The following is a 12,112-nucleotide window of genomic DNA, read 5'->3' as shown; positions in this document are numbered from 1 at the left end:
CTTCTCTATGTTCCTTGATGGTGTGTCTGAGCAAATTCTTCCTTGTTCGCAACTTCTGTCCTGTTTCACTGATATGAGAACCTTTGCTACATTTTTGCATTGGATGAGGTACACAATATTACTGGAGGTGCAGTTGTATGATCCTGTGATATTGAAGGTCCCTTTTGAGTGTATGACACTTTTAGATTGATTTGGTTGCAGCATTTTATTGCAGAGTTTGCTTCCATTATTTGTGTATTAATAATCAGAATGAAGTTCCCTGCTGATTAGTTTGTTTGAGGTTGGGTGGTAAACGGTTATCATGTGACAGCCAATCACAGCGGTCACACGACAGGAATGCTTGAATCCTGGCATCTAGAAGCTCTTAACCACTTCCCATCCGGCCATTTATATACAACAGAAGTGGCAGTGCAGGGTCAGGTGGCCGTTTATAAACAGCCTCCCCGCCCCCTGCTTGTGCGAGCTCCCTGAGAGTGCGCAGCACCGCGATCCGGTGCCCGCTGTGTCCTCTGGACACAGTGGAACACCGATCCTCGTAAGGAACCTCTCTGCGAGGTCCCGATCATGTGACCACTGATTGGCCAATCAGTGATCACATGCAGAGTAGTATGCAAGATGTCACTTGTGACATCATTGTTTACTATGTGTGAAATCTAAGAATGATCACAGAGGTCACATGGTACAAGGCTATTCACAACAGCCTTGTACCATGTGACAAGCTGTGACCAATCACAGCTCACACAGTAGTTCTCAATGGCTGCAAGAATGCCAGAGAGAAGGAGAATTGATTTCTTTTACAGCCTTTATGGGTGTAAAAGCAATCCGTGTAAAAAAAAAAAAAAAAAAAAAACTTCATCACCCCTTACAAGTAGTACAGTGTCACCATGGTGACACTGTACTGCTAGGGTGACAGTATGTTAAAAAAAAACCATAAATGATAATATAAAAAAATAAAATAAAATGTAAAAAAGAGTTTTCAAAATTATAATTTTTGGTTATAATGGGTTTTTGGGTAATTTGGGTTTTGTTTTTTTACTAAAAAGATAACGGAATACATTTTGGCCAAGATTTATGATGAAATATTATTTATTTGCAAAATTTTATAAGAAAAACACTTTTTTTCAAAATTTTTGGACTTTTACATTTACATAGCAAAAAAAAATAAAAATCCCAGTGGTGAATAAATACCACCAAAATAAAGCTTTATCTGTCTCAAAAAAATGCGAAAAAATTAATATGGGTACAGTGTTGCACGACCGCGCAATTGTCATTCAAAGTGTGATAGCACTGAAAGCTGAAAACTGGCCTGGACAGGAAGGGGGTAAAAGTGTCCGGACTGGAAGTGGTTAAAGGGCTGGGAGGCTTTGGCAGGAAGGAGTTCATTACCATTGATGTGTAAATTTGTACGTGGTTTCTTTTCTACCTCAAAGATTGTCTATTTTTTAACATTCTGCTAAAACTTTGTGTACCAGTACTATTTGGACCTTGAAGAACATGACATACCCTGAAAGCTTGTCCTGAAAAATTGGTGTTAGCGCAAATAAAACAATGTATCACAGGCACTGTTTGTACAACAGTGAATGTGATTTAATTTGGGAAAGTCCATTCACTCCAAAATCAAACCACTTACAGACCAGGCCTTTTGTGGCACTTTTTGTTTACAGGTAACAGTATCTTTTATATGATGTATCTTATATATATTTTATATGATGTTTGGGGGTTTCTTAAAACCCCCAAACATCATATATAATATATATAATAATTATATATACACATTTTTTTTTTTAAAGCAGAGGATTTCAAGCATGAATTCGTGGGTTTTGCAATTCTTTGTCACACGGTATTTGTGCAGTGGGTTTTATAAGCACATTTTTTTTGGGAAAAAATACACTTTTTTTAATTTTAATTCAAAAAGACACAATACATAACCTGATTTTTTGGAAAAATATGAAAGATGATGTTACACTGAGTAAATAGATACCAAACTCGTCATGCTGTAAAATTTCATACACCCATGCGTCGGTGACAAACAAAGTAAATTTTACTATCCACAGACAATGCTTTAAAAGCCTTTACAGGCTACCACTTTTATTTATTTATTATTTATTTTGTACACTGTCACTCTAATTTTTTTGCAATCACTTTTATTGCTGTCACAATTATATAGGGAAGAATCGAGTAAAGTGGTCATAATGCTGCCGACATTCCAAATATACAAAGCACAGAATACAACAATGAAAACCCCTTGGGACTTTGAAGGCAGAACCACACATATAATTAGTCTAAAAGGCAAATTTCCAATTTTTATTTTAGAAATAAGATGTAAAAAATGTCCCGTGAATAAAATAGCATCATTGCTTTTCAAGATGATAACATACACATATAGCACAATGTCATACAGTAATATATATACCCCAGCATACAGATCTACACCCAAAAACTGCCTAAAAAAAAGTATGCCAAGGTCAGCTTGGGTTGAAACCTCAGACAGATGCCAACATGTTTCAGAAGATGATTTACTTCTTCAGGGGGGAGCATGGGTATGGATATTTCCACAATGTAATATATCACAATTAATTCAAAAAAGACAGTAATATATCAAATATGAATGTGCATGTACAAAGACAAAATGTGATTTTAACAAAACCCTCCTGCAGCGTGAGCTGAGGTGGATCTATGAACTCAACACCACTTCAGCTCCTGGTTTGAATAAAGCATTTAATTTCAAACCATTCCTGCAGGGGTTCACATCAGGGGGCTGTAAACTAGATATGTGATATGTTTTATAATTGGGTTTTTTTCCCTCTTTCCCTCCCTTTTTTTTCCTTTCCTTTTCCCCTTTCCCCTCTCTCCTTTTTGTATTTGCATTACCTTGGAATTTGTATTGTGATTTTATATGTATAACTGTCATGTAAAGATGGAGCTGTGGTTTGTTGTTCTTCCACTGGGGGAGTTGGTGGACTTCACTTTGGGCAGCCCGTTATGCTGGCCGCAAGCGCGTTATGTGGGACCCCCTTGCGGGGCTCACGTCATTTGTTCATCTTTGCGTCCATTTGCTTGGACGCAGCAGCCTCCTCTTGTGCCTCATCCCGCAGATGAATGGAGCAGCGTGATGACGTGTGACATCATTCTGCTGGTGGGTGGTGCTGGGGGACGTCCCTATGAGTGCGCAGGGCCGCCATGAGGTGTTTGGGGGCCGGTTTGCACCTTTGCCCAGCTCTTTGAGCTGCTTGGCCACATTTGAGCATGCTCCCTTGGGGGATACTATATTTATATTGCCCACCATACTAGCCCAGTCTCTCTGCTGGATCAAACTAGTGTGACCATGATGTTTCACTTACATCCAAGTGATTGATGAGATTTTTTTTTTAGCTAACTTGCTTTTATTAGGGTCATTTTGAAACTCAACCTTATACATATTTACTACTTTTTGAATCTCTATAGACCCTGCACCTGCCTATTTAGTAACCCTTTGTGAGGTCCTTGTGGTTTCCTGTTTGGTTTGTGGGTACCCCCTGGCCGACCCTTGTGGACCATCTCCACTTAACTCATTGATGCTTTTAATGTAATACTTCATACACACATATTTTGCCTTTGTACATGCACATTCATATTTGATATATTACTCTCTTTTTTTAATTGTTATTAATTGTAATGTATTATATTGTAGAAATATCTATACCCATGTTCTCCCCTGAAGAGGGAAATCATCTTCCGAAACATGCTGGGTTTCAACCCAAGCTGACCTTGGCATACCATTGTAGGCAGCTTTTGGTGTAGCTCTGTATGATGGGGTATATATATTACTGTATGACATTGTTCTATATGTATATGTTATTATCTTGAAAAGCAATTATATTTTATTCACAGGACAAGGAGGTCTTTAAGTTCTGTCTTATTTCTAAAATAAAAATTGGCAATTTGCCTTTTAGGCGAATTATATGTATGGTTCTGCCTTCAAAGTCCCAGGGGGGTTTTAGTGTTGTATTCTTTATTTTATTGCTGTCACATGTGACAGGTACTCTTTATGGAGGGATCTGGGGTCAATAAGACCCCAAATCCCTCCTCTGCCCTTAAAAGCATTTAATCACACCAGGTAAACCGAGTGTGATGCAAGGTCATTGCTTCTGGGTTACTATATCATAGAGCTCAATAAAGCAAATATGGTCTTTGTTGGGCTCTATGATCGGCTGGCGGAAGTGCAAGCTGGTTGATCGGGAGATTCCGTTAAAACTGCGGAAGGCAGCGGGAGGGGAGTGATGTCCCCTTCTGCTGCTTGTAATAGCAATCAGAGCAGGCTAACTAGCAGCTCAATTGCTATTACAAGAGAGCCAACTGTTGGCTGTGGGCATCATCCCAGTACAAATAAATATACGGTATATGTGAGCGCACTACAAGATAATAAAAATAAACTAAAACCTGTTGGCAGCTATGCACGAAGGTAACCAAAATAAAACCTTTGATAAGACATAAAGTAGAAAAGTGCAGCGCTAAAAATTGATAATAACGAATATGTACAAAGTTCTAATTTGATAAGAGTAATCCCAAAAAATGCATAATAATTGAATCAATAATTACGTGCAAAATTGGTATACAATATGGGTAATAAAATAAATCAATATAGGTGATAAATAGTTCGTAATGATAATTCAATGGTGCCCATAAAGTGCTAAGTCCTCAATCGGTGCTTGTGCTCGTTTTGCAATGGAAGAAATGCGCACACCCCGGACACGCAATGTATATGCGCGTTATATAATATATCCTGGTGTCATCAAGATAGTCATCTGGGCCAGTAGTGGAAGTGGCTTCCTCTCAGGATGGATAGGTCCCGGGGCTTTAAATGATGATCCAGGTTTGTCCAGAGTTCCCCTTAGGGGATAGGTGGGTGCAGCTCACAAAGGTAAACGGAGTCAAGATAAAAGAATGCCCATAGTGTAGTATGTATAAAATTAGTTTATTAAGGGGTTAAAATAGATGCATGCGTATACAAGAAGATAAACAGAGATCAGGACTAACCGTCCTCGAGTAAAGATGGCCGGCGGAGCTCCACGATGCTCCAACGGCGTGACGTCAGGGCGTAATTGGCTCCTCCTTATGCGTTTCGTGCACCAGCACGTCTTCAGAGGGGACTGCCAATTCCGCCGTGTCGCGCGCCGTCAGCTGAAATATAGGATGGCGCATGCGCATGAGGCAGGCGCCATTTTGTTGGAGGCTAAGACTGAATGCGCCCACTATGAAAGCGGGCGCCATTTTCCCATGGACCTTCCAGCTGAAATTTAAAAGTCAGAGAATCAATGCTTAATGTGGGTAGTAAACTGAGATGTGGACAGGCGATGTTCCATAAGAATTATTATGAATCAATGTCAATTCAGTATAATAAACTGATGTTATGGATTGATGCCAAATTAATATAATAAACATATGGTTAATAAAAGAAAGTTATATTAAGCAAAATATTGTATCTAGACCGTCCACCATGTGTCTCGATAATAGGAGTATGAATAATGCTTATTATAATGATGGAAAATAGGTCATGGGAAAAAAAGACTAAAGCCTCCAGCAGCAGGAAATACATATATAACAATAGATGGCGAAGATGTGTATATATCACAATACATCGCTAAATCCATATGAAAACAACATTTGCATATTAATAAGTAAAATGGTGAAATAAAAATACATCAATCGTAATAAGAAAATCGACTAAAAATTTTATATTAGTTCCTAGGAGATGATTAATCGATAAAAAATCAGTTTGTGCGAAAAATAACCATAATTTAAGTATAAATATATAATTAATATATATTTTATTCCATAAAACGGTGAACTATAGAACAAATATTGCATTATTATTAATAGGTAAAAATAACCATTATAAAAATGTAAAAAATTTAAAAAAGGATAAAAAAATGTAAAAAAGGATAATATGCGTATATGTAAATTCAGATAGCTAAGAAAAAATGTGGAAATAGACATTAGAGATATAAACATTAGCTGTTGTCGATTACACCCCAATGGCTTAAATGTGGAAATAGACATTAACTGTTTAAAGTGCGGAGCAAATGGATCTATTTGGTTTCAAGCTGAGATACAGCCCTCCTTTTGTGCACCGCTGTGATTGGCTGTCTCATGATAACCGTTTACCACCCAACTTCAAACAAACGAATCATTCATAGAGAAAGGCTACGATGAACGTAACTTAAATGATACCATTAACACGGTGGCGAGAACCACAAGGGAGGAAATATTGGAAAACAAAGAAAAACGCAAACGTACACATGTACAAAACGAGCACAAGCACTGATTGAAGACTTATGGGCACCATTGAATTATCGTCACAAACTATTTATCACCTATATTGATTTATTTTATTACCCATATTGTATACCAATTTTGCACTTAATTATTGATTCAATTATTAATATGAATTTTTTGAGATTACGCTTATCAAATTAGAACTTTGTACATATTCGTTATTATCAATTTTTAGCGCTGCACTTTTATACTTTATCATCCCAGTACAACCACTTGAAGCCCAGTGACATACCAGGTACATGACTGGTCAGCAAGTGGTTAAAAGCAAACACTTTTGAAGTACTTTAAAACAACATTCGTACTGATGAGAATTTTCAGATGTAAACCTGCTAGTGTATGGCCAGCTTTAGACTCTTCAAATATGTTTACATATGAAACAGTCAGTACAGCTTGAGTATTTGCAGACATATTCAAACAGAGGAGGAGGAAGAGCACATGGTAGCTTGCTGCTCTTGCCCACTGGCCAAGTACAGATTGTGATACTAAAATCGGACTTCTGTAATATGCTAATTTGCAACATTGTTTTTGTCAGTATAATCATAAGTCCTTGAAAAGACAGTTTAAAGAAACCCTGTCACAGGACCATTAATTTCAACAAAAATCTTCCTATAAAATACGTACTTTTAATATAGTTTATGCATGTTTACCTGCAAAAGCACCCCTAGTGTAGACTTTCAAATCCTTGAGACTGCTGTTGGGTGACACCATCCTGGATGTCATGTCAGCAGCCCCAGAAGACTCAGAGCTGTCACCCAAATGACACACTATAGTGTTTATCATTACTTCTACATCGGCAGCAATATATAGGGAGGTGAAAGGGGATATGCTGGGCCAACACTGAGTACTCTACTTTTCTAGCAAGTTCAAAGGCATTTTGCAAGTGAATACAAATTGTTTGTGGAAAGAAATCCCCTGCAGGTTAGCATTTCAAATACTGTACTTGATATTTATCTACTTATATCTGCAATTTTTAAGTTAGTGACAGAGTCCCTTTAAGCATGAATCACCTGTCATAAGTGTAGCGCTTCTCCGGAAGGAGCTGCTGGTTGAGCTGGTCCTCGACCTCCTCAAGGGCATCAGCTCTTCTGACACACCAAGATGAGCATAAAAGCAAGTAAACACAGTGAGACACGGCAAGTAATTCCTATCACCCAATAATAGTACTATCTTGAAAGCAGGCACCAAAGCAGTTGGCAAGGGTAAACATAATTATTATTATTATACAGGATTTTTATAGCGCCAACAGTTCGTGCAGTGCTTTACAATATAATTGTAATGTATCATTACTCAGTAAAGTTGATAACCAAACAAGTACAAACAAGTTGGCAACTGTAGTACCACAGTTCAGCATACAGAACAGCATACTAACAATGAGGACTAAGCATAAATGGCATGGAAAGCTCAGATCAGCAGTAGAAGTGCCACCTAAAATGCTACAGTGTATGACTAACATTGCGGGAGCTATACTACCAGTGTGCCCTAATGGCAGCTGTGCTAGGCCTAAACTTACTGCTTAGGCACTGTCAGAATTGAGTGACATAAACAGTGAAGGGGAATGAGGGAAACTTGAAGGTGAATGATGGGGGCAGTCTTTAAAGTTGATCTTCTGCCAGCCAATGTTGGGGCACTTTAAATGAGCGTTGGTGCACTTATGATAGTCCTTTAAACCTGCATGCAGTAAGATGATAAAGGGTGCAATACAGTTCAGTGCATGATGGTGTAGAAGTGGCCCAGAGATAGTAATGATGCGATACAACCGCTGCTCAGAGTTGGTAATAATGCAGTTGGAACTTGAAGATAATAAGATACAGAGTTACTATTGAGGTGCGGAATGGGTGCTCTAATTTTTCTTAGTGGCTTAACTATTGCTAACAGTACAAAGCAGACCAGTGGTCCTCTGATCGACTCCCAGAGGTGGTGATAGGCTCTTGGAGTGAAAGGGGCCCCTTCAGTCCTGTTCTGGTGCAGTTGCAACTCAAAAGGCTAGAGTGAGAAATCTGGAGAACAACTACTCCTGCTCACACAATATCTATTGGGGCCTGTAGTTCAGAGAGTCAGTTGAACAGTACATGGCTGAGGTCTTGGACTACACCTCCCAGGATTCCAGGCACTCTGGGTTGAAGTCTATCGGTTAGCTTGACTTGGAAAAAAAAAAAGGGAATAGAGGTAAATAAAGAGCAATGTCTCCTCCATACTGTCGTAGCCTGGTACCTGGCTATTTTTTTTTAGGCGTTGTTTCTTAAATAAATCTGTACTAAGAGATACAGTCGGGCAAAAAAGTATTTAGTCAGCCACCAATTGTGCAAGTTCTCCCACTTAAAAGTGAGAGAGGCCTGTAATTGGCATCATAGGTAGACCTCAACTATGAGAGACAAAATGAGAAAAAAAATCCAGACAATCACATTGGCTGATTTGGAAAGAATTTATTTGCAAATTATGGTGGAAAATAAGTATTTGGTCAATATCAAAAGTTCATCTCAATACTTTGTTATATATCCTTTGTTGGCAATGACAGATCTCCTCTAGAGCAGTGATGTTTTGGGGCTGTCGCTGGGCAACACGGACTTTCAACTCCCTCCAAAGGTTTTCTATGGGGTTGAGATCTGGAGACTGGCTAGGCCACTCCAGGACCTTGAAATGCTTCTTACGAAGCCACTCCTTCGTTGCCCAGGCGGTATGTTTGGGATCATTGTCATGTTGGAAGACCCAGCCACGTTTTATCTTCAATGCCCTTGCTGATGGAAGGAGGTTTGCACTCAAAATCTCACGATACATGGCCCCATTCATTCTGTCCTGTACATGGATCAGTCGTCCTGGTCACTTTGCGGAGAAACAGCCCCAAAGCATGATGTTGCCACCCCCATGCTTCACAGTAGGTATGGTGTTCTTTGGATGCAACTCAGCATTCTCTCTCTTTCAAACACGACGAGTTGTGTTTCTACCAAACAGTTCTATTTTGGTTTCATCTGACCATATGACAATCTCCCAATCCTCTTCTGGATCATCCAAATGCTCTCTAGCAAACTTCAGACAGGCCCGGACATGTACCGGCTTAAGCTGGGAGACACGTCTGGCACTGCAAGATCTGAGTCACTGGCGGAGTAGTGTGTTACGGTAGCCTTTGTTATGTTGGTCCCAGCTCTCTGCAGGTCATTCACTAGGTCCCCCCGTGTGGTCCTGGGATTTTTGCTCACCGTTCTTGTGATCATTTTGACCCCATGGGGTGAGATCTTGCGTGGAGCCCCAGATCGAGGGAGATTATCAGTGGTCTTGTATGTCTTCCATTTTCTAATTATTGCTCCCACAGTTGATTTGTTCACACCAAGCTGCTTGCCTATTGCAGATTCAGTCTTCCCAGCCTGGTGCAGGTCTACAATTTTGTTTCTGGTGTCCTTCGACAGCTCTTTGGTCTTCACCATAGTGGAGTTTGGAGTGTGACTGTTTGAGGTTGTGGACAGGTGTCTTTTATACTGATAACAAGTTCAAACAGGTGCCATTGATACAGGTAATGAGTGCAGGACAGAGGAGCCTCTTAAAGAAGAAGGTACAGGTCTGTGAGAGCCAGAAATCTTGCTTGTTTGTAGGTGACCAAATACTTATTTTCCACCATAATTTGCAAATAAATTCTTTCCAAATCAGCCAATGTGATTGTCTGGATTTTTTTTCTCATTTTGTCTCTAGTTGAGGTCTACCTATGATGCCAGTTACAGGCCCCTCTCATCTTTTTAAGTGGGAGAACTTGCACAATTGGTGGCTTGCTAAATACTTTTTTGCCCCACTGTATATGTCAATTGCTGACCTTTCTTTATGTAAATGCTAGTTCCCTAGCTGATATGCTGCTGTAATGGCTTCATAACTTTCTGGCCGAGATCAAGTATACAGACTGGCAGTTCTGATTTCACTGTGACTTTCCTGATATGCATGTCTGTCTCCAGCCAGTCACTTAATATTAAAGGCAGACAGCCGGTTAAATAGCATTTCCAGAAGGAGGTCAACAATGGTAGTCTATACATTTTGTAAGTACATATTTTTATTAAAATATACAGTTAGTCCCATATATATTTGGACACAGGTACAATTTTAGTTATAGTTATATAATGGATATGGGCTGAAAGTTCACACTCTCGGGTTTAATTTTAGGGTATGTACATCCAAATTGGAAGAAGGGTTTAGGATATACAGCTTTTAAGAGTAGCCAGTCCCCCTTTTTCAAGGGACCAAAAGTAATTGGGCAATTGAATCAAAAGCTGTTACTTGGCCAGGTGCAGGCTAATTCTTTGTTATTTCTTCATCAATTAAGCAGGTAAAAGGGCTGGATTTGATTCTAAGTGTGCTATTTTCATTTGGAATCTATTGCTGTGAACTTACATTATGCGTTCAAAGGAGCTGTCCATGCAAGTGAAACAGGCCATTGTAAGGCTTCAAAAATGAAAGAAATCCATCAGAGAGATAGCAGCAACATTAGAAGTGGCCGAATCAACAGTTTGGTACATTCTGAGGAAAGAAGAATGCACTGGTGAGCTCCGCAACATAAAAAGGCATGGACGTCCACGGAAGACAACAGTGGTGGATGATCGCAGGATCCTCTCTGCAGTAAAGAAAAACCTATTCACAACACCCAGACAAGTGAAGGTCACTCTCCAGGAGGTGGGCATATCATTGTCAAATTCTACAATCAAGAGAAGACTTCGCAAGAGCAAATACAGAGGGTTCACCACAAGTTGCAAACCATTCATAAGCCTGAAGAATAGAAAAGCCACATTAGACTTTGCCAAAAAAAATCTAAAAAAGCCAGACCAGTTCTGGAAAAACATTCTTTGGACAGATGAAACTAAAATTAATCTGTATCGGAATGACAGGAAGAAAAAAGTGTGGAGAAGGCTGGGAACAGCTCATGATCCAAAGCACACAATGTTATTTGTAAAATGGTGGAGGCAGTGTGATGGCATGGGCATGCATGGCTTCCAGTGGCACTGGGTCACTGGTGTTTATTAATGATATGACAGAAGCAGCCGGATGAAATTTGCAGTGTTTAGAGAGATACTTTCAACCCAGATTCAGCCAAATGCAGCAAAGTTGATTGGACGACACTTCACGGTACAGCTGGACAATGATCCAAAACACACTGCAAAAGCAACCCAGGAGCTTTTGAAGGAAAAGAAGTGGAATATTCTGCAATGGTTGAGTCAATCACCTGATCTCAGTCCAACTGAGCATGCATTTCACTTGCTGAAGGCAAAAACTAAAGGCAGAAAGACCCACAAACAAAGCACAACTGAAGACAGCTGCAGTTAGAGCCTGGCAAAGCATCAGAAAGGAGGAAACCCAGTCTTTGGTCTTCAGGCAGTCATTGCTAGTAAAGGATTCTCAACAAAATATTAAAAATGAACATTTTATTTATGATTATATTCCTTTGTCCAATTACATTTGAGCCCGAAAATGGAGGGACTGTATAAAAATGGTTGCAGTTCCTAAAACGTGTACTTTATATTTATGTTCAACCCCTTGAATTAAAGCTGAAAGTCTGCACTTCAAAGTCATTTGATTGTTTAGTTTTAATTTATTCTGGTGGCATACAGAGCCAAAAGTATGAAAATTGTGCCTGTGTCCAAATATATATGGACCTAACTGTATATACTGTATGTTCTTCACTTTGGTATCCAACATCTTTTAGGTATGTTGAATGCCTAGGACTGCCTTATCTGCCCTTGACATATTTGTCAATAGTGTGTCCCTGCTGCTCAGAAGGAACACAGCAGTGATATATCAGTAATGGCTTACATACAGCTCATACACT

General features: G+C 39.4%; 1 protein-coding gene across 1 annotated transcript in view; it reads left to right on the top strand.

The window, feature by feature from the left end:
• Positions 1 to 12,112, top strand: part of BAIAP2L2 (BAR/IMD domain containing adaptor protein 2 like 2) — a 90,180-nt gene that overhangs the window by 35,017 nt on the left and 43,051 nt on the right. The gene's annotated exons all lie outside the window — the stretch shown is intronic.

The sequence above is a fragment of the Staurois parvus genome, unplaced genomic scaffold, assembly GCF_062004578.1.
Source record: "Staurois parvus isolate SC_StPar_1 unplaced genomic scaffold, SC_StPar_1.0 ptg000149l, whole genome shotgun sequence".
Lineage (NCBI taxonomy): Eukaryota > Metazoa > Chordata > Amphibia > Anura > Ranidae > Staurois > Staurois parvus.
The sequence above is the reverse complement of the archived record's forward strand: the minus strand, read 5'-3'. Positions and strand labels throughout refer to the sequence as shown.